At 38.8% G+C, this 24,256-nt stretch overlaps 1 long non-coding RNA gene across 1 annotated transcript; it reads right to left on the bottom strand.

Annotated features, from left to right (window-relative positions):
• Nucleotides 1-1,157: 1,157 nt before the first annotated feature.
• Nucleotides 1,158-22,474, bottom strand: LOC125269532. The gene is made up of 3 exons (XR_007185147.1): nucleotides 22,135-22,474; nucleotides 1,554-1,684; nucleotides 1,158-1,462 (listed from the first exon to the last, which is right to left on the bottom strand). It is a non-coding gene; the product is annotated as an uncharacterized LOC125269532 (long non-coding RNA).
• Between the last annotated feature and the right edge of the window lie 1,782 nt (nucleotides 22,475-24,256).

Raw genomic sequence — 24,256 nt, 5'->3', positions numbered from 1 at the left:
TGCTGTGAGACATCACTGTGAACGGCCACTACTGTGATTGGCTAACATCTATGCATATGGAAATAGCTAAGTAGTAGAGGTGGAATTCTCTTGAAAACATTTTAGCATGTGTTTACTATTACAGTTCAAGCTTTACTAATCATGAAAAGTGTTGATTATACCATTACATTTAGATCGTGGCAGGAAAGGTTGCAGTGATAAGTATGTAGCTGATCACAGACATGTTGAGTGCATGAATGCAGTGATCTCGATATCTGCACACAAACGAATGCTTTCATCATAACTAACAGTGCAAACACAATGTAAATAAGAGATTAATTGATTCTAACGGGAATTTTGGCGAGAGTCCAGAACACTCGCACTGTTTGATTGACAGTTCCAGTGACTGTAAAGGGAACGTTCTTTGATCTCTTTCTATACTAATCACAGTTTAAATAACAGATTATTTTCATCCTACTAAGAGAAACAATGTGAAGTTGAATGAATCATGACATATCAGAAATTACTGGTCACTGGTGATTTTGGTTAGACATGTACACATAATCCATATATATCAAACGATCTTTAACAAAGCAATAGTGACACAGTAAAAACTTTTTTACTCTCATAAGTGTTTATGCTGTTTGAGCATAAACAACATCTGCAAAGTTACAACGCTCAAAGTTCAATGCAAAGTGAAATCATAATCAAGGACCCCTTTAAAAGCTACATGACATTTCTCACTAGCAAGGTAATAACGGCACTGTTCTTGAATCAGATAAACTTACAGTTTCACTATTAGTAGAGACGCTGCTGACAGACACTGCTGAGAGATGCAAAGACTCACACACACTTAATCTCTCTGTCTCTCTCTCTCTCTCTCTCTCTCTCTCTCTAATAACTGCATCAATAACTGCATTAGTCTGCTATCAATGGCTAAAGCCTGTGTTACTAGCTCTAAAATTACGTTTTGGAATTAGCAACAGATGCATGGGATGAGATGCGTAAGAAATTAGTCCTACATACAAGAGCATTTTAAGGACAAAAACCTGACAAATATCTTAAAATACAACATCTGAACAATGTCTTTAGGTGTGGTAACCATAGTGCTAGTGGAATATTGACTTATTAGAAAAGTCCATTGATTTATTAGAAAATAATGCACACCCAAGATAGCAATGCGGCCACGCTATTTATTACATATGTCATGATATTCACTTATGATAATGATTAAGGAAATTTAGTAACATGAAATAATAATTTAAAATAATAAGTGTCAATCAAGAAACAATTCTCCACTTAGTACTGATATCAAAACTGTGTCTGATGTGTGTCAATACAAAGAAAAAAAATACAGTGGGAAATACACATGCAGTCCTTCTCATTTGTCACTCAAGCATATCTTTGTGTTGTCGGCTTAGACATCTTATATGGTGCATTTGCTCAACCCCTCCTGCTGTGTGCCCATCATGCTGATGAGAGCCTACACCAGGAAGAACAGACAGCTCTTTGAAAGATACTGACAGTATAACAGAGCCAAATAAAGACAGACATTCAGATCAAAACTCAATTACCTTCAAAGATGGGAGAGGCATGTTTGCAGGTGAGAGCCATCACACATTCCAGTTTTTTAATGCTTCATGTTGAAGTGTCAGAGCCTATGAAAGGCTGAATTTCTCTGACTCCTACTGATGACGGATCATACCTTTAACCAGACACAGAGAGAATGGAGAGTGTCAGTCATCACATATTCTTCAGCAGCGTGGGATTCAAAAAGAAAATGAACACCTTTCAACAAGCGACAACAACAGATTGAGAAACCCCAGAACTTCACATCTCATTGACCTTCTATCAAATGGTGGAAGCTTCTCCAGATTAGACTTAACACTGTAAAAATCTCAAAATTACTCGACCTTTCTTTTTTAATGCATGCTTCCAGATTTATTGTGTATGATTCATCAGTGCACACTATACCAAAAAAGTAACCTTTGTAATCTTGTCAAAATAACTCCTACCTCTGAAAAACATTCATTTTCAACTGTTGTCACAAATCCCTCTTACTTTACGTAATTGTAACGAAGTTCGTCAATACGGGAAGAAGGAGGCGGGAACCGGCGAACATTCAACAAAACTTTAATTAGAAATAAACAAAGAACAAAACGAAAGTAATGCCGGCAGACCCTCGCGGACGTCTGCCGGCCACACAAACATAATAAAACATAACATAAAGTCCAGGCCTGGTCCTCTCTCGTCCTTCACTGTAGTCGCTCCTCCTTTTATGCTCCCGGAGCTCCTCCGTGAGGGACTCAAGGCCGGTGCGCCTCCCAGGTGAAGCTCATTAACACTCGCGCCACCGGCCTCGCGCCGTTCCCTCACGGCTCTCGCCCGCCCTGGTCGCCACATACCCCCATCGCCCCTCGCAGGCCGGGGGGTACTCCCGAGACTGCGCTCTACTCCCCCCCGGGGCCTGTCTCGGCGGCCGCAGCACCTGGGGGTAAGGACAGACGAGACGAGAGAAAGGAGACGGAAGCAAGGGGAGCGACAGGACGAGAGAGGGGAGAGAGGAAAAAAGAGAAAAAAAAAATTCTTGGTCCGGTTCCCCGACACACTGCCGTTCGGTCCTCAGCCAGCCGGGAGGCTCTTCCTCGCGGTGCCATGCGGTGGCACTGGACGCTCGGTGGACGGCCCGATCCTCGACCGCCTCCTGGCGGCCGGCGATGGCTCCTCCGGACTGAGGGCAGCCGGCAGCGAGTCCCCCGTTCCCTGCTCCTCCCCTTTATGGCGGACGGCAGCAGGCTCCGGCCCACGGCAAACGGCGGCGACTCCTCCGCTCCCTCTTGGACGGCAGCCACCCCACCTCGTCCCAGGGGCACAGCCTCGAGCTCTCCGTCCCACCTGTCACTAGGCTCCAGCACCACCGCCTCGGGCAGCCTCTCGCGGTCTACACACACTCCCGCGCTGCCCGAACTCCGCAGCACCGCGATCCCCCTCAGCAGCGAGGGCTCTTCGACAGCATGTCCCTCCTTCCTCCCGGGTTTCGGCACCAATGTAACGAAGTTCGTCAATACGGGAAGAAGGAGGCGGGAACCGGCGAACATTCAACAAAACTTTAATTAGAAATAAACAAAGAACAAAACGAAAGTAATGCCGGCAGACCCTCGCGGACGTCTGCCGGCCACACAAACATAATAAAACATAACATAAAGTCCAGGCCTGGTCCTCTCTCGTCCTTCACTGTAGTCGCTCCTCCTTTTATGCTCCCGGAGCTCCTCCGTGAGGGACTCAAGGCCGGTGCGCCTCCCAGGTGAAGCTCATTAACACTCGCGCCACCGGCCTCGCGCCGTTCCCTCACGGCTCTCGCCCGCCCTGGTCGCCACAGTAATATTTTACCATCAGAAAACGAGTGCAAATTAACATTTTACAATTTTAATAACATACCAAATGAATAAAAATATACTTTTTATATATATGGGTGTAGTTTTTGACAAAACTTGAAATAAACTTCAAGGAAATGTTGTCTCTTAAACTTGTGTAATGAAGTTGACGTTGTCTGTATTTTGTGTGAACTTACTAATTTGGGTTTATTTAACTAATTACCAATAGACATGATTAGAATTACATTGTAAAAACTCCTGTTAAAATTATAGTAGATATTCATTTTAAAATACTCAATAGTAAAATTATATATAATGCGATGTTAAAACATTTACAATTTTTCACTGTATACTGTAAGGTAATTTACAGGTAACCAATTAACAATTTTTTTTGTCTTTTTTCTCTAAATAATGACAGACATTTTGTGAATATTGTTTGTTTTAACTAAATAATTTTATGTGAACTAACTAAACATTATAAAAACATCATCATATGATAGTATATGTTGTAAATGGTTACGCAAGACTAGACTGTAAATCAATTACTGAAAGCAATCTTTTACTCAAAGTGCCTCTATTTCCTTTTTTAAAGGTTCCTAATTTAGTTTTGGATGTCTCCTACAATATGTTGACGTGCAAGGCCAAAAAACACTTTAATTTTCTCATAATATACATTGCAGCATCACCTCTTTTCTAACAGTGTCTGAAATGGACCATTCAAAGATTCGGTCACTCTTTCTGAGAGCTTACTGTGCTCTGATTGGTCAGATGGCCAAGTCTGTTGTCATTGGTCTACCACTTACAGCACGTGTCTGAAACAAAATGCCCCTTACCATATCTGAATTTCATCACCAAAGGCTTCCTCAGCACTTGATACACAATGATATGAACAGTAACAATGGTGTCGGTTTTGCCAGATCAATTCGGGCCAGAGTGTGATAATGAAATATTGGAAGAAGTACCTGATCATCCCGAACATTCATTGCAAGCACGAATTGGGCAGGACATTTCTAACTGCAGTATTTGATGGGTCAGTGTAGACGTTGTTCACGGACAGCCAATGAAGACCATTGGTGAGCATTATGCAAATTTGTTACAAACTAGGCTCGATCAGGAAGTAAGACTGGAATTACTGATGACTTGTTTCAGGCAGTTTAGAACCATTTTTTTCTTTTGGGAGACAATAACTTCATTTGTTATGAACTTTGATCTTTTGCAGACATTTTAAATTCACAAATAGATATACATGTATTACACGTACACACTACATGAAAGGTAATATCTAAAAAAGCATATTAGGGACACTTTAATGGCCAAATCTCAATTTGTTCTACATATCACTAAATTAATGAACCACTAAAATGAAAAAGAAGAATTTAGTGAATACTGTGTCTAAAAACTATTCTGAAAACAGGACCCTGTCTTCTAATCTATGGTTTACTGAAGTCCCACTCTCTAAGGCCCTGTTTACACCTGGTATTAAGATTTTTTTTTTGGCAGTCATATCACAAGTAGACGAGGGAGATACATTCCCGTTTACACCTGTTTTTTTCTCTCTCTTTTGTCCACTATCAACCACTTCTGTCCTGATTTCTTCAAGGGGAGGGTCTATGGGCAGGTAAATGTATGGGTTTTTTCAGATCTTTCAATCTAATAGACAAAATTAGCTCAAGCAATTTACATATGAACGTGCATGGAGACAATGAAAAAAACATATGGAGAGCAGCAGCTTTTGTTTCTGCACTAACAGCTGCAAGACCAGCCGAACATGGTGAGTGTGTGTTAGAAATCAGGAATGGTGAGAGAACATTGTGAGAGAACATTGTGCTTGGTAGGTTTTTTGTCTTCAAACTAAACTTGTGTCTTCAGCGGACAAAGATTAAACTCCATCTGGCTAGCGCACTTCCCATAATATTTACACATTAGGTCAGTAGGTGGAGAGTAGGCGGTCTTTAGCAGCTGTTTGAATGCATTTGACCACATGAGGGTCTACACTATGAAAGCAATCCAGTCAAATGCGCTTTCGACTACCTCTGGAAGCGGTCGAAAGTAGATAAGCTCAAAGCTTTTTAGACCTAATTAGCATCATCTACTTGTGATCAATCGATATAAACGCATCTTAATACCAGATGTAAACAGGGCCTAAGTCTCTGGATTAAAGCATATGTGTCTCAGTGATGTGACATCACTTTGTTGAGCTATCACACACAGCAAGTGTATATTATAGGGGCAGGTGAGCTATAAAGCTTTTTGTCTTTCAGAAATGAAGCTAACAGCACTTCACCATCATGAGGAATCGGGTCTTTCTCGCACGAATCATGCTGTTTGACAGCCCTGCTGTGTCTGAGCTCTATATATGACATATGCTGGCAGTTTCGTCTTCTGGCTCTCCACCTTCTCTGTCAGCCCTCCCAGGCGCATCAGTACAACTATTTCTGCATGCCATCTGCTAATTTGTTCACTATTCCCTGAGATACTCTGACAATACGATTCCTTTTCTTTCCCAGCTGAGTCTGTTCCATGTTACCGTGTTGTTTTTAATTAGCCACACGCAACGCTGCTAAAGCGAAGGACTGAAAGGCAACATGATGCTGTGTGGCATTAATCTTCATGCAATTAAAGAAGTGTGTAAGTGCATGCCAACTTAGTCATAGATGAAGATACCTTCTTTCCACCCACTCACCTTATTTCTTTATTTTACACCTCTTCTGCTTGAGGGCGAATATTAGTTACGAATAATTCACCCAAAAATGAAAATGTCATAACTTACAAACCTGTATGTCTTTCTTTCTTATGTGAAACACAAAAAGTTTTCAATATTCTGAACACACTTTTCAGTATAATGAAAGTAAATGATGTCTATAAAATTACAAGAAAGCACCATTAAAAAAAAAAAATTGACAAATCACGATTTTTTTATGGAATATTGCACTATTTATTATAAATGATTTATCCATGCACATCATTATTTTTATTTATTTATATGCCCTCAATCTTTAATCAAAATAACTTCCCCTTCCTCTTGCAGCAACATCTCTTCTCTTCTCTGACGACGCGAGATCGACCAATAGCAAACCACAACCATGGAATCATTTCCTGATAGAAAAAAAATGGGGTCCTTTCATACTTTTTTTTTTCTTGTTCAAGAAGCCATTTCACTCAAATACGGAGACATGCAGGAAAAAATAGTAGGCTAAATCGTGCGCACGATTTACTAATTCGTTCCCTCGATTTGATAAATCATGGGCATGATTTATAAATCGAGGGAACAAAATGGTAAATTGTGTGCATGATTTAGAAAATCGATGGAACGAAATAGTAAATCGTGCTCACGATTTAGCAAATCGAGGGAACAAAGTAGTAAATCGTCCTCACGATTTAGCAAATCGAGGGAACGAAGTAGTAAATCGTCCTCACGATTTAGCAAATCGAGGGAACGAAGTAGTAAATCGTGCTCACGATTTAGCAAATCGAGGGAACGAAGTAGTAAATCGTCCTCATGATTTAGCAAATCGAGGGAACGAAGTAGTAAATCGTCCTCACGATTTAGCAAATCGAGGGAACGAAGTAGTAAATCGTCCTCACGATTTAGCAAATCGAGGGAACGAAGTAGTAAATCGTCCTCACGATTTAGCAAATCGAGGGAACGAAGTAGTAAATCGTCCTCACGATTTAGCAAATCGAGGGAACGAAGTAGTAAATCGTCCTCACGATTTAGCAAATCGAGGGAACGAAGTAGTAAATCGTGCTCACGATTTAGCAAATCGAGGGAACGAAGTAGTAAATCGTCCTCACGATTTAGCAAATCGAGGGAACGAAGTAGTAAATCGTCCTCACGATTTAGCAAATCGAGGGAACGAAGTAGTAAATCGTCCTCACGATTTAGCAAATCGAGGGAACGAAGTAGTAAATCGTCCTCACGATTTAGCAAATCGAGGGAACGAAGTAGTAAATCGTCCTCACGATTTAGCAAATCGAGGGAATGAAGTAGTAAATCGTGCTCACGATTTAGCAAATCGAGGGAACGAAGTAGTAAATCGTCCTCACGATTTAGCAAATCGAGGGAACGAAGTAGTAAATCGTGCTCACGATTTAGAAAATCGAGGGAACGAAGTAGTAAATCGTGCTCACGATTTAGAAAATCGAGGGAACGAAGTAGTAAATCGTCCTCACGATTTAGCAAATCGAGGGAACGAAGTAGTAAATCGTGCTCACGATTTAGCAAATCGAGGGAACGAAGGAGTACATTTTGCGCATGTTCCGTTTCAAGCCAACTTTAAATTATCAAAATATGATCCATAATATGTTTATATTTACAATGTATAACATTTTTAGTGTTTTACAGTAGAAAGAAAGTCATACAGCTTTAAAATGACATGAGGGGGAGTACATGATGACAGAATTTTAATTTTTAGGTGAACTATTGCTTAAACGCCAGAGACAATATTTTCCAGAAATAAAGATGAAAGAGGGACACAGTCAGTAATGATTTGTGCTTGTGTATGTGTGTGTGTGTGTGTGTGTGTGTGTGTGTGTGTGTGTGTGTGTGTGTGTGTGTGTGTGTGTGTCAGACAGGTAATGATGTAAGAAAATGCAAACAGCACTCAGAAGGCAGCTGTCCCAGAATTTCCACACTGATTTGATGGATTATTGCTGTTGGCTGTCTCAGAACTTGGATTGAATGTGGACAGTTAGTTAGCAAAGTTAGTTTGCCCAGTCTCTGAAACTTTAGATATAAAAAGTAGAGGAGGATGTGCCATTTCTACAGCATGAGTCAAGTCTTGTTAAGTGAGATATGCCTGGGCATTTAGGGATTCAATTACAGAGGCTTCTTTGCAGTTGGGATCAAGAGTAAAATACCTGAGAATAAAAGGGACAGTTCTGGGAAAATTCTGTCACCATTTACTCACCTTCATGTTGTTCCATTCTAACCATATAATTTTCTTTCATCTGTGAAATGCATTTCAACTGAGGTGGCAAACAGGATGCAGAATTGCAATCCAGAATTAAAATGGAATACAAAATCAAAGATATTATTATTCAAAGAAATCCATAGCTGCTGTAAATATAGTTTTTTTAAAAAACATTTTACCTAAAATTAATGGTAACACTTTACTTAAGGGGATAGTTCACCCAAAAATTTAAATCCTGTCTTCATTTACTCACCATCAAGTTGTTCTAAATCTGTATGAGAAGATATTTAAAGAATGTCAGTAACCAAACAGTTGATGGACCCCATTGACTTCCATAGTGTGGAAAAAAACCCCACTATGAAAGTCAACTGTTTGGTTACCAACATTCTTTAAAATATATAATTTTATGTTCAGCAGATGAAATAATTTTTAATGAATTACACACAATATATATAAACCCGATTCCAAGAAAGTTGGGACACTGTACAAATTGTGAATAAAAACAGAATGCAATGATGTGGAAGTTTCAAATTTCAATATTTTATTCAGAATACAACATAGATGACATATCAAATGTTTAAACTGAGAAAATGTATCATTTTAAAGGGAAAAATAAGTTGATTTTAAATTTCATGGCATCAACACATCTCAAAAAAGTTGGGACAAGGCCATGTTTACCACTGTGTGGCATCCCCTCTTTTTTTTATAACAGTCTGCAAACGTCTGGGGACTGAGGAGACAAGTTGCTCATGTTTAGGAATAGGAATGTTGTCCCATTCTTGTCTAATACAGGCTTCTAGTTGCTCAACGGTCTTATGTCTTCTTTGTCGCATCTTCCTCTTTATGATGCGCCAAATGTTATCTATGGGTGAAAGATCTGGACTGCAGGCTGGCCATTTCAGTACCCGGATCCTTCTTCTACGCAGCCATGTTGTAATTGATGCAGTATGTGGTCTGGCATTGTCATGTTGGAAAATGCAAGGTCTTCCCTGAAAGAGACGACGTCTGGATGGGAGCATATGTTGTTCTAGAACTTGGATATACCTTTCAGCATTGATGGTGCCTTTCCAGATGTGTAAGCTGCCCATGCCACATGCACTCATGCAACACTATACCATCAGAGATGCAGGCTTCTGAACTGAGCGCTGATAACAACTTGGGTTGTCCTTGTCCTCTTTAGTCCGGATGACATGGCGTCCCAGTTTTCCAAAAAGAACTTCAAATTTTGATTGGTCTGACCACAGAACAGTTTTCCACTTTGCCACAGTCCATTTTAAATGAGCCTTGGCCAAGAGAAAACACCTGCACTTCTGGATCATGTTTAGATATGGCTTCTTTTTTGACCCATAGAGTTTCTCACTTTCAACATTTGATATGTTATCTATATTCTATTGTGAATGAAATATAAGTTTATGAGATTTGTAAATTATTGCATTCCATTTTTATTCACAATTTGTACAGTGTCCCAACTTTTTTGGAATCGGGTTTGTATTTTATATATTATGATGTATTATATCTGTGGTTCCATTTATTCATGAGATCATTCAATGAATTATAAGGTGCATTACAAGGCATAATTAATGCATTAATTTTTTTTTTTAATGGCTTTAATTTTTTTTAAAGGCTTTAAGTAAAGTGTTACCTTAATGAATATATAATATATTGAATTTGTCATAAAGATGTTATCATTAACAATGTTCAAAGAGAATTTTCAATAATTAATTTACAGTACTGTGCAAAAGTCTTAGGCACGTCAGTATTTTCACCCCTCAAAAAAGGTTTTAAGGCAGTTATTTATATCTTTTGCTGTAGTGTGTCAATAGGAAATATCCGTTCACATTTCCAAACATTCATTTTGCCATTAATTGTAATAATCCAGTGAATACACAAGGAGTCTGACAACAGCCGGTGCTCCACACAGTGATCTGATCTCACCATCATTAAATCCGTCTGTGATTACATGAAGAAACAGATGAAACTGAGACAAACTAAATCCAGGAGAACTGTGGCCGTGTCTCTAAGATGCTTGAAGAAACCTGCCTGCAAAGATACAGTACTGTGAAGAGTTTTAGGCACTTGTGTAAAAATGCTGTAAAGTGAGGATGTTTTTAAAAAATACTGTTATAAATAGATTTTATTTATCAATTTACAATTATGTTAGCTAAATCAAAACAATATTTTGTGTGACCACCCTTTGCATTTAAAAAAGCTCTTGTCCAGGTACACTTGGGCATCATTTTTCAGGTAGCTTTGGAGGCAGGTTTCTTAAAATCATTTGGAGACACGGCCACAGTTCTTCTGGATTTGGTTTGTCTCAGTTTCATCTGTTTCTTCATGTAATCACAGACGGATTTGATGATGGTGAGTTATCAGTCTTATTGTGTATTCAAAAATCTCACTGGATTATTACAATTAATGGCAAAATGAATGTTTGGAAATGTGAATGGATATTTCCTATTGACACACTACAGCAGAAGATATAAATAACTGGCTTAAAACCTTTTTGGGGAGGTGAAAATACTGACGTGCCTAAGACTTTTGCACAGTACTGTATGAATATCTTCATATTCTCAAAATCAATATCTACCTGATATAACTAGAAAAATATATTCAGAATATAAATTTCCATGATTTTTTATTTTTATTTTATTTTATTAATTTACATTAAAATAAATGCAGAGATATTGTCATGCTGACAGAGAGAATCTCAGAATTAGAGACACGCATCCAAACTTTAATTGAGGATAGTGAGAATGAAAGGGCCTTAGATACTGCTTTGGATGCGACTAGCCTAGTAAACACTGCACATTCGGTTCCGGTTGTAGAAGCCACGCAGCAGGCTAACTGGGTGACTGTGAGGCGGCATAATGGCAAGAACAAACACCACTCTTCCGTTCCGATTAGAACATCAAACAGGTTCTCCCCACTCAGTGACGCACCCACTGAGAATCCTGTTGAAAGTGCCCTAGTTATTGGCGATTCTATTACACGGAACGTGAAAATAGAGACACCAGCCACCATAGTCACATGTTTGCCGGGGGCCAGAGCACCTGACATCAAAGCAAATTTAAAGTGCTGGCTAATGCTAATCGTAAATACTCTAAAATCATTATCCACGTCGGCACAAATGATGTTCGACTTCGCCAGTCGGAGATCACTAAAATTAACATTAAAGAGGTGTGTGAACTCGCAAATTCAATGTCAGCAGAAGTAATTTGTTCTGGCCCTCTTCCTGTTCGTCGGAGTGATGAGATAGTTAGCAGGTTATCATCACTCAATGGCTGGCTGTCTAAGTGGTGTCCGCAGAATAATATAGGTTTCATAGACAATTGGAAAAGCTTTTGGGGCGGTATTCATCCCTCCCGGGATGGTGCTGCTCTTCTATCTAGAAATTTGGCAAATAGTCTTAGAGCTGAAACATGACAAACCAGGGCCCAGATCAGGACGCAGACAAACTGGCTAAACCGACCGTCTGCTAGCCGCCTCACGTCACAGAACTCAAATAATTCATAGCACATAGAAACTCTTTCACCTAGATATTATCACAGAGACTGTGTCTGTACCTCGAACTAGTAAATACAAAAAAACTTCCGAAACCTTTTAAGGGTAAAAATTTAATTGATGTTCAAAAAATGAAAATCACAGATAAATCAGATAAACAAATGATAAAGCTTGGGTTACTGAATATTAGATCTATTTCTTCAAAAGCACTTATTGTAAATGAAATTATCACAGACAATAAACTAGACTTGCTGTGTTTGACAGAAACCTGGCTAAAACCAGACGATTACATTACTTTAAATGAATCTAGTCCTCAAGGTTATGATTATCGACACAATCCTCGACAGAAAGGCAAAGGGGGAGGTGTTGCTGTAATTTATAGTAATATATTCAGAATCATTCAAAAGAATTTTAAATATAATTCCTTTGAAGTGATGGTGCTTTATGTAACATTATGTAAGTTGACATTTGTGCTGGCTACTGTATACAGGCCACCAGGGCACCATAATGACTTTATCAAAGAATTTGCTGATTTTATATCAGAGTTAGTACTGGCTGCGGATAAAGTCCTTGTTGTTGGTGATTTTAATATCCATGTAGATAATAATAAAGACGCATTTGGATTGGCATTTGCAGACATTTTAAACTCTATTGGAGTTAGACAACACGTGTCAGGACCCACTCATTGTCGTAATCATACCTTAGATCTAATACTGTCGCATGGAATTGATATTGATGCTGTTGAAATTCTACAGCAGAGCGATGATATATCAGATCATTATTTAGTCTCGTGTATAATACAATTAGCCAAGGCTACAAAACCACCACCCAGCCATAAATATTGTAGAACCATCACGTCTACCACTAAAGATTGCTTTATAAATAATCTCCCGAGCAGTTTCATCGCCTTAGTATACCTGACAACTTAGAAGAACTCGATGCTGCAACAGAAACTATTGGCTCTCTCTTTTCCAGCACATTAGATGCAGTCGCTCCTTTACGTCTAAAGAAGATTAAGGAAACTAATCCAACGCCGTGGTATGATGAGCACACTCGGGCTCTAAAACGAGCTGTTAGAAAAACTGAACGTAGTTGGAAGAAAACAAAACTAGAAGTTTTTCGCCTTTCGTGGAAAGAAAAAATGATTGAGTACAGAACGGCTATAAGAAATGCTAGATCTACTTATTTTTCAAATCTCTTAATAGAAAACAAACATAATCCTAGGTATTTATTTGACACAGTGGCTAAATGAACTAGAAACAGAGATTCAACTGCTGACGTTTCCATAGAGCACAGCAGTAATGACTTTATGAACTTCTTTACTTGCAAGATTGATAATATTAGAGAGAAAATTAAAAACATGCAACCGTCTACAGTTTCGCTTCAGACAGTGCACTGTAGTGTCCCTGAGGTAAAACTAGAATCATTCGCCGCTATAGGAGAGGAAGAATTATCTAAACTTATCAAATCATCAAAATCAACGACATGTATGTTAGACCCAATGCCGACTAAACTACTGAAAGAAATGCTTCCAGAGGTCGTAGGTCCACTTCTTGATATAATTAATTCATCCTTAACACTAGGATACGTGCCAAAAACCTTTAAGCAGGCTATTATTAAACCTCTTATTAAAAAACCTCAACTAGATCCGAGAGATTTAGTAAATTACAGGCCAATCTCGAATCTACCTTTTCTGTCAAAGATACTAGAAAAGGCAGTTTCAACACAACTGTGCTCCTTTTTAGAAAGAAATGGAATCTGTGAGGATTTCCAGTCAGGATTTAGACCATACCATAGTACTGAGACTGCTCTCGTTAGAGTTACAAACGATCTACTCTTATCATCCGATCGTGGCTGTATTTCTCTATTAGTGTTATTAGATCTCAGTGCTGCTTTTGACACTATCGATCACAACATTCTTTTAAAAAGACTTGAAAACTATATTGGCATTAGTGGAATTGCTTTGGCATGGTTCAAATCATACTTATCTGACCGTTATCAGTCTGTAGTAGTTAATGAAGAGATGTCGTATCGATCACAAGTTCAATATGGAGTACCACAAGGCTCAGTACTAGGACCGTTGCTTTTCACTCTGTACATGCTGCCCTTAGGAGAGATAATTAGGAAGCATGGTGTTAGTTTTCACTGCTACGCTGATGATACTCAGCTCTATATTTCCTCGCGCCCTGACGAAACCTACAAATTCACAAAACTAACAGAATGCATAGCTGACATTAAAAACTGGATGACAAGAAATTTCTTATTATTAAATTCAGAAAAAACTGATATCCTAATCTTTGGACCAAAAACTTCCTCACGAAAAAACCTTGAATACTCTCTAACACTTGACGGGTGCTCCATTAAACCTTCGTCCTCAGTTAGGAACTTGGGTGTGCTCTTCGATACCAATCTTTCATTTGAAAGTCATGTTTCTAGTATCTGTAAAACCGCCTTCTTCCATCTAAAAAATATATCTAAATTACGACATATGCTCTCAATGACAAATGCAGAACAGTTGGTTCATGCATTCATGACCTCAAGACTAGATTATTGTAACGCTCTACTGGGTGGTTGTTCTGCTCGGCTTTTAAACAGACTACAGTTGGTCCAAAATGCGGCAGCTAGAGTTCTTACTAGAACCAGAAAGTATGACCATATTAGCCCAGTTCTGTCAACATTACATTGGCTCCCTATTAAACATCGTATAGATTTTAAAATCTTGCTACTTACTTATAAAGCTCTAAATGGTTTAGCTCCCCAGTACCAAAGTGAGCTCTTAATGCATTATAGTCCTTCACGTTTATTGCGATCTCAGAATTCAGGCCAGTTGATAATACCCAGAATATCAAAATCAACTGAAGGCGGCAGATCCTTTTCCTATTTAGCACCTAAACTCTGGAACAATCTTCCTAGCATTGTTCGGGAAGCAGACACACTCTGTCAGTTTAAATCTAGACTAAAAACACATCTCTTTGCTCTTGCATACACATAACACATTATCAATACATTAACATTTTTCAAATCCGTTAAAGGATTGTTACGCTGCAATAATTAGGTCGGCCGGAACCGAGAACATTTCCTATAACACTAGATATACCTGTACATCAGAATAAGAATGGCATCTACGCTAATATCTGTCTCTCTGCTTATCCTGAGGTTTGCCGGGTGCTGGATCCAGGCCGTATCCAGATCAGATGGAGAACCTGTGTCTGGACCTGACTACAACGTAGCCCAGGAGACAATGGGCCTACAGATCCAGTTCTGGCTGCATCTATAATTCAGATTTTTAATCCCCGTATCCGCTTACATATATTTATATATAATCTATTTTTAATCTCTATAATAAAAATGTATAATTCAGATTTTGATCTCCATATCCATTTACATATATTATATATATCTTCCAAGGGGTTTTTTCCCTCCTAGGACTTTTTTCCCAGTGTTAGCACGCTGGGTTTTTCTCCTAGGGTTTTTTTCCACCCCTGGGAGTCAGCCGACATTGGCTTAATGTAGCACCATCTTGTATATGTTACATATTACCACGCTTGTTTGTACATCTTATTTTTAACCACTTCCCTTTTTTCTGTGCTTCTAATATGTAAAGCTGCTTTGAAACAATTACCAATTGTAAAAGCGCTATATAAATAAATTTGACTTGACTTGACATGACTTCTCCTGACCTGGAAATGAACGAATGAATTAATTAATTAATTTATTAATTTATTAATAATAGGCATTGCTATTGCTTAAAGGTGCCCAAGAACGCTTTTTCACAAGATGTAATATAAGTCTAAGGTGTCTCCTGAATGTGTCTGTGAAGTTTAAGCTCAAAATACCCCATAGATTTTTTTAAATTATTTTTTTTTAACTGCCTATTTTGGGGCATCATTAACTATACAATGATTTTTTCAGTCGCCGCCCCTTTAAATCGCGTGCCCCCTGCCTCACGAGCTCTCGACTATATTACAGCGCATTTACAAAGTTCACACAGCTAATATAACCCTCAAATGGATCTTTACAAGATGTTCGTCATGCATGCTGTGTGCATACATCGAATCATGTGAGTAAAGTATTTATTTTGATGTTCACATTTGATTCTCTATGAGTTTGAGGCTATGCTCTGTGGCTAAAGCTAACATTACACACTGTTGGAGAGATTTATAAAGAATGAAGTTGTGTTTATGAATTATACAGACTGCAAGTGTTTAAAAATGAAAATAGCGACGCTCTCTTGTCTCCGTGAATACAGTAATAAACGATGGTAACTTTAACCTCATTTAACAGTACATTAGCAACATGCTAACGACACATTTAGAAAGACAGTTTACAAATATTACTAAAAATATCATGTTATCATGGATCATGTCAGTTATTATTGCTCCATCTGCCATTTTTCGCTGTTGTTCTTGCTTGCTTACCTTGTCTGTGCACAGATCCAGATGTTACCTTTCCTTGTCTAATGCCTTGAACATGGGCTGGCATATATGCAAATATTGGGGGCGTACACCCCGATTGTTACGTAACAGTCGGTGTTATGTTGAGATCCGCGTGTTTTCCGGAAGTCTTTTAAACAAATGAGATTTACATAAGAAAGAGGAAGCAATGGGGTTTGAAACTCAATGTATGTCTTTTCCATGTACTGAACTCTTGTTATTCAACTATGCCAAGATAAATTCAATTTTTCATTCGAGGGCACCTTTAAAGAAATTCAGCTGGAGTAAATGTAGTTTTTATTCCATTTTATAAACATAATTTTATATTACATACTTTTATATTACATAACATTTATAATATATAATATATTTTCGGTATGAATTTCCCATAAACATGTTATCATTAACAATGTTGGTAGATAAATTTCTATAGCCTAAATAAATAAATAAATAAAATAACTTGAAAAGTTTTATGTTTTTTTCCCATTGTGTGTTTGTGGTGAACTAATGAATTTTCTCTATTATGTGACCATGTTGAATTGCAACTCCGTAAACTCACCCTTCCAACTGAAATTCTACTTCATCATCCCACAGGGCTCGGACAATTTAATTCACATTCACACTCATGAACTGAAAGAGAGACGATTCTCAACGGCTACGGTGAAAAGTCACAAACATATAATCTCCCCCTCCTTCCATCCTTTTTTTTCTTTACCATCTCGTATCATCTTCTCCGTTCCATCGCTCCCTTCTCATTATCCTTCCTGTCACAGCTCTTATCATGAACATCCTGAGCACAGGGATTTGTGATTACGACCACTTGTAAAGCAGGGTTTATGTGACAGTATATGAGAGAGAAGGACACATGAACAGGGATCTAGTCCCTCTCTCCATGCACGTCTTTCATCGGGACCAGCTAATATGGAAATGGACTGCTCACTGAGGACTCCAGCTTAATGAATTATAGAAGCTCAGAGCTATTCTACTCTGCCCTTTTAATAAACACTCGCACTGACATGCACAAGCCAATAAAAAATTAAATCGACCATAGTGACTCACACCCAGCCGCGTGAGCCTAACCAAGACATGGTAAACACAGTAAGTCACGACATCAGACAGACCTGACTGCTAACATAAGGGGAAGCTCATGGAAAAGAGTTTGTTTGGGAATTTTAGGGTGCTTGCCAAGACCTGAGGCAGAAGACTTTTGTTGGTAACACTCTATTTCGATGGTCCACTCATTCTATTAACAATAAGTAACTTTGCAACTACATGTCAGCTTATTTTAACCCGAACCCTAACCCTAACAGCAACTACATAAATGTATCCACTAACCATTCAGAAACGTCCAGTTTCATTCTAAAAGTTGTAACTTCTTCCTGAGTCTCTCCGTCAGTGTCGACTCCGGTTTGAACAATGTAAGGCTGAACACCGTTACTGACAGTCCTCATTTTGGCTGTGTGAGATTCTCCAGCTTTGTTGTTGTTGAGCAACCGAAGCGCTAGCTGTTAAAGCTACACCCTCTTCTGAAAAGGGGGCTGGGAGCAGCAGCTCATTTGCATTTAAAGGGACACACACAAAAATGGCATGTTTTTGCTCACACCCAAATAGGACCAAATTTGACGAGCTATAATAAATGATCTGTGGGGTATTTTGAGCTGAAACTTCACAGACACATTCTGGGGACACCAGAGACTTATATTACATCTTGTGAAAAGGGTTACCTTTAATATTCCTCAAATAATCTATTTTTAGTGGTACATTATAATATTTTGGTGACAATTCTAAACAACAAACCTAAAAAAGTAGTAAATTTCAGCATGCAAAAATGTCCTGGTACATTTGAATGATATCACAACTGTGCATCTTGCTGAGAAGAGGTGTGCTATTACAGGATTCTGAATTAACCCACAAATAGCGTACTTATAGATGCCTCTACATTTTAAGATGATAAAGGTAGGTATTTAACATCAGCAAAAATACACCTCACCTTTACAGCACACTAATGGTATGAAGCATAGAATAATGTGTGTAATTCATTATGAGCATCACAAGAGTAAAAGCTTGGTGACAATTGTTCTCCATCTGTTATGTTCAAAGGGACCTGGGGCAGAAGATCTAGCTCTTACAACTCCGAAAAGACCCATCAATTTACAGCCAATGAGTAAGAACAATGACCACCGAGCTCATCAGAGATAAATCTTCCATGTGTGAGGCAGCCAGCTTTCCATTTATTACGCCAAATTATCGGCTCATCTGGAATACAGCATTTTGTTGTCTGCGGGACAAATGATCTCAGACAATCCAGCCTTTGTTATTCAAGATGTTTTAATGAGTTTGGGTTCGGGCCTGCATCATAATTAAAAGTGCAGCCGGTACATCTGTCAGGCTACGCTAGGTTGACTCACAGGGACCAAACACATGCTAGAAATAAAGTGAAGCTTGTTCTGTGAAAAACACATGATCTACATCTGTGCAAATGCAGTTCGCGTCATTAAAACTTCAAGTCTCAGTTGCAAATGGTCACTGTTTATTTGCACCTCTTTAAAAGAGGGTCTATTATGCTTTTTTTTGTTTGTGATATTGCTGTTTGAGCATACAAAGGGTCTGCAAAGTTACAAAGTCCACTCCAAAGGGAGTTATTTTCTTTATCAGTAAGTGCTGTGTTCTTCTGGGAAAGAACACGTCACAATATTCCTCATTTAAATAATTCCCACCCAAGGCATATGCAAAAACATGGACAGGCCTGGGGTGCGTTTCCCAAAGCGAACTATGGTCACAAGTTCCGTCGTTACAAATAGAGTTCAATGGGACTTACGACCATAGTTGACTAACGATGTTTTCGGGAAACGCACCCCTGGTTGAGTTGAGTTAGTAGTGTGTTGACTGTATAAAACATGGATGTAGTGTCTGTGATGGCACCCATACATTACTAAAGAACATTTTTGAAGCCCAAAGTGGGCAGAGCCAACTGTCGCCATCTTGGCACTATGTGTCACTCCCGGATAACCAAAAATAGGCAAAGAGGCAGGACGTGGGTGGAGCTGAGGTGCCTGGTTGCTGAAACCACGCCCGCCTAGCTCAAATTGTTCAAGTTAGATACTATCTAAAATATTAATAAAGATAACAAATTGTACATCATTTGAAAGTTCTAAGAGTTTAGTGTCAATCTACGGTGTCTGTTTTTCGATAAAGATGCTCCAGCAACAGTAATATTGAAATTTGTGTCGGGTATGCAAATGACATCACGCAAAATCAAAACGTAATGAACTAACGATCGCGAGATGGATCCAATCCGTCTCACTTGGGTAAGATGTCTATGATAAGCGTCCATTGAACTTTTTGTCCACAAAAGTGTTAAATTCATGAAATACTGATATTGTCCATTATTTGTGTAATTTCTTCGGAACAATACGATCATATGCATTAGACTCTCACAAACAAATGAGCCCACGCCCAAAGTATATTTTTCAAAATAGCGCAGCAGTTTTAGTTATAATATCCAAGCAGTGCTGTCGGATTTTGTGATGTCTTGAGAGGCATATTCTCCAGCCATTGTCATTGTAGTAAATCTGATGGACAAAACTTTTAGCCAAGACGATCCAACAATAATGCCAAGTTCAGCGGCTGGAATTAGCTGAGGTGACGTGTCAGCTAACAGGCTGCAGACAAATGGCTAGTAGTGACAGCAGCAGCAATCCATCTGTCACTCAAGTGACCACGCCCTTAATTATGCAGAACATTATGGCTTAATATAATTTAAACAGATGAGTTATAAAAAAAATTCACCCCCCTCACAGTTGTCATGATGGGCAAAATTAGCTATATAGACAAAAACCACTTTTTGTACCAAGCTGTAAACATATTTTTTTCTGCTGTAAAGTTGGGCAATTTAACATGGGGGGTCTATGGGATTGAATCCCTTTTGGAGCCTGTCTCTAGCGGCCAGAAGATGAATTGCAGTTTAAGTCACTTCTGGAAGGTTGCCACTTCAAACTCACAGTCATGGTAAAGGGGCGTGGCATTTCTGAAGCACGCTCGAAGCGGTTGACAAATCACAACACACTGGTCCAGTCAACCAATCAGAGCACATTGCTTTTTTAGAAGGAGGGGCTTAATTGAGACAGGAACTAAACAGAGTGTTACTGACAGACAGGGAAGAGAGGTGCTGCAACAATGTCAAATAGGTGAAAAATAGTGTTGTTTTTAAAAAAAAACTGATGCAAGAGAATATTTCATTCCACTGAGAATCCTGTTTCCTTGGCAGCCGAAAAGGGCTTGCGGATTTGAAATATTGTGCTGTGTTCTTTCAGCCACCATGAAAAGTTTACCAGGAGAGAATCATTAGATCCCAGGGCTCTCAAGAACAAGAGAATGCTAACAGTGTACATGGGCCAAATGTAAATACAGTCACTAATTCAGGCCCCAGAATCCTCTGTGGCACCCACAGTTGACTGCTCCAGTTGTTCCTGCAACGCTTCTGCTGCAGTAAGGAGAAAAATGTGTCACACGACAAGGACTATGCAGGAGCTGAATGCAGGGGAGGACGGACAAATGATGCATCCTACCCAGCAATGCTAACATTGTGACAAAAGATACTCTTAATGAGCATGGTAACAAACAGCATAAGATGGATGGTTTAGTTGAAAACCCTCTATGGCACAACCTTCTGTTTTCAGCTTATATTATGAAGAATAAGATGATGACACATCCCTCAGTGATTTAGTCTTTCTGCTGTTTTTTTTTTTTCACTGGTGCTAGTATGAAATTAAATTTAGCCTATCACAGAAATAAGTGTAAAAAGGAAAAAGCCTAGTGAGCTGCTTTACTGTCTGCTTCCTTCTAAGTCAGCATAACTAAAATGGAACCTCATAAGTAGCTTATTTGGATATCTAGCAACTCTGTGTTCCTCAGATGAAGTGCACAGGAGACTCAACTAATGATGCAATACTCCAATAAGCATAAAATTGTACAAAATATACAATACACTGCTCTATAAAAGTTCAGGGCTGGGATATTTTAAATGTTATTGAAAGAAGTCTCTTATGCTCACCAAGGTTTAATTTTTTTGATCAAAAACAGTAAAAACAGTAATATTGTGAAATATTATTACAATGTAAAAAAACAACAACTACAAAACATGGCAGATATGCGCGACTGATAACCTGATAACCTGATAAAAGATATTTATTCAATATTATCCGTCTTATATGTCATCTGCAATAACAATGTGGACTTTTATAAAGACCCGTTTGGCCATTAACTTTTAAATGCATCATTATGCATCAATATGAGAAGAGTTCTCCGCCTTAAAGACCCGCATCTGCAGATCAACATGCTACTGCAGCTCTCCGATACAGTAAGAAATTAAATTAAATGTGGAGGATTTTAACTGTGACAAGATGATTGACAGACTAGTTTACGGTGACAGGAGTCTATGGTCAGGATGCAACAGAGAGCAAAGACGTGATAGTATGTCCCAAAGCTTGTCTACTCTTTTGCTATACACTCTAAAGTATGTACTTTTAACATACCTTTTAGGGTGTAGTATGAATAGTCGAACTGGGACGCAGCAAAACATTTCTTATTATCATCAATATCTCAGGGTTATGTTCAGTTTCTTTGGCTGCAGTTACCCAAATTCTCGTTCCTTGTTTGTTTCAATGGTTTCTAATTGAGTTACACACATGTTCCCTGTTCAGTTGATGATCTTCCCTTGTGCATTTAAGCCCTTGGTTTGGAGTTAACGTTAAATTCATGTGTGTAGTGATCTACTGTTCTTGTTGTTTATTAAGACTATCTTTGAATCGTCGTCCTGCACCACACATCTTTCTCCTGGGTTATCTACACCGTAAAAGTGTTGAAATTTTGTGTAATTGGTTTTTCAGAATTCTTTGATGAATAGAACAGCATTCTCCACCTGCAAATCATCACCTGGAGAAAATGTCAGTTTGCATTCCCATTCTTCTCAATGGAAGTTGTTCCCTGCTGCTCCAAAAGTATGCGACCTGGTTGTTGCATCATGTGCGGTCGTAAATGTCCTGTGATTAATCACTCTGGAGCTGCAGAAAAATAACATTGACATTGCTGATTAGTGAATGGAACCAGAAGAACATAAACAGTCCTAAACTCTTCGAGCAACTATCCTGCATCAAAGTCCATTTCACACTTTTAAAGGCCCACTAAAAAGGGCACTGGTAAAACATCTACTACAACATAATGAAATATTAGTGGTTTATTTGCCCTGCTGTGGTGGATACCACTATCTAATATTGTGTGTTTAAAATCTGCTTTGAGTTTAAATGCACCTGTTGGTAACTAAACCAGACATTTATGGCTTGCTGGTGTAGCTTCGGAGACCATTAGAGCCCTCCAGTTTGTCATTGATTACATTCTTTTGGTGAAGAATAGCAATTCCGTCTAACACGTTTAAACTACAGCCACTCAGTTGTCAACACATGTTTTTTTGACTGCTGTGGGCTTCAAGAAGTTGAGCTGGACTTTAAATAAGGGCTTTGAATAAATGCAGTGATCAAATCCAAAAAGAAATGTTCAAACCAGATGCTTGTGGAATAGAAATGCAGCCTTATAACAGGTGCAAATGAGACTCATAAAACTTTACATGCAGGCACAGACTGAATTCCTGTTCAATATGCAGCTGAGGGTGGAGAAATTAAGCTCTAGTGCAAGTTCTGCCAGGAAGACTCAAATGTTACGTCATTTATTAGTTCAGATCTAACCAATCCGGACCCACTTTATATTAAGTGGCTACTATGTACTTACATTTAAATTAATCATTTGATACAATGCACTTATTGTGTACATACATGTTTTTACATTAAACATATCTTAAAAACACCTGCATGTAATTACATCTGTAATTCATTTCTGTAATTACATTTATAATTACACTGTTGACCCATCCCTTACACCTTACCCCTACCCTTAAACCTACCCATACCACCAAAGCTTTCCCTAACCTTACCCGTATCCCACCTCAATAGCAGAAAAAGTGTTTTGCAATTCAATATGAACCCAATAAGTACATTGTACTTATTTTTTGATGTAAGTACATAGTAGTTAAGGCCACTTAACATAAAGTGGGACCACCAATCCTTATCTAACACTTGGAGTATAAAAGATCAGTACTTACACATGTCTGAGTTTGCAGATGCTGACACCAACCTTCACCTCCATCCTCCCCACCACCACCAGGATGGCCCTGTCCATACTTCCTGGGGGTCGGCTACGCCCCTGCCTTCATCGTCAGGCATGAAACACAAAGTCCGCAACCCTCAGGATGCGAGCTACGGACGGGGCCTTCACCAAAGAACCTTATCTTGTGATATTTTGCTTGCTGATTGGTAATAAATATCATTGTTTCGTTATCTTGCCTCCCGAGTCTTTCCGGTAGAAATGGCAGTATGACTACATATTAACGTCATATAGATCATCTCAGTACAGCAATGATAACTTCCTGGGAACCAGCAATATATTTTTGTCCTCTAGTAGGGGGCATTATTTTTATTTCTACACATGCAACAGTCCTGGGTATACCTTAAAGAGGTTTGGCCATGAAAACTTCCTCTGCTTTGTTTTAAATGTCTGACATGACAATTCAGCAAAGGGCACACTGAAAGCACACAACCGTGAGCATCGTCTGAATCATAAAATGACAAATTGGAAACCCTACAGGCTTGTAGACTTTACAGATGCATGCAAGCGAAGGCTACAAGACTGCAAATCCACAATAAATTAAAATTCTCTCACAATTTCCTCACCCTCGTACCATCCCTGATGTATATGACTATCTTTCTTCAGATAAACACAAACAAAGATTTTTAAGAATATAATCCATCTCTGTGAGTCTATATAATGCCACTGAATGTCTGCTGCTCGTTTGACGCTTAAAAAACCACACACAGCGATCATAATGGTAATCCATACGACCCCAGTGGTGGATGAATCAATGTCTTCTGAAATTAAACTACTGTATAAGTGTGTGTGTCATGTCTTTAAAGATGGCACAGGGCCTAGGTATAATACATTGATTTTT

This window comes from Megalobrama amblycephala, linkage group LG6, assembly GCF_018812025.1.
Source record: "Megalobrama amblycephala isolate DHTTF-2021 linkage group LG6, ASM1881202v1, whole genome shotgun sequence".
NCBI lineage: Eukaryota > Metazoa > Chordata > Actinopteri > Cypriniformes > Xenocyprididae > Megalobrama > Megalobrama amblycephala.
Note: the sequence above shows the minus strand (reverse complement) of the source record. Positions and strands in the feature narration are given on the sequence as shown.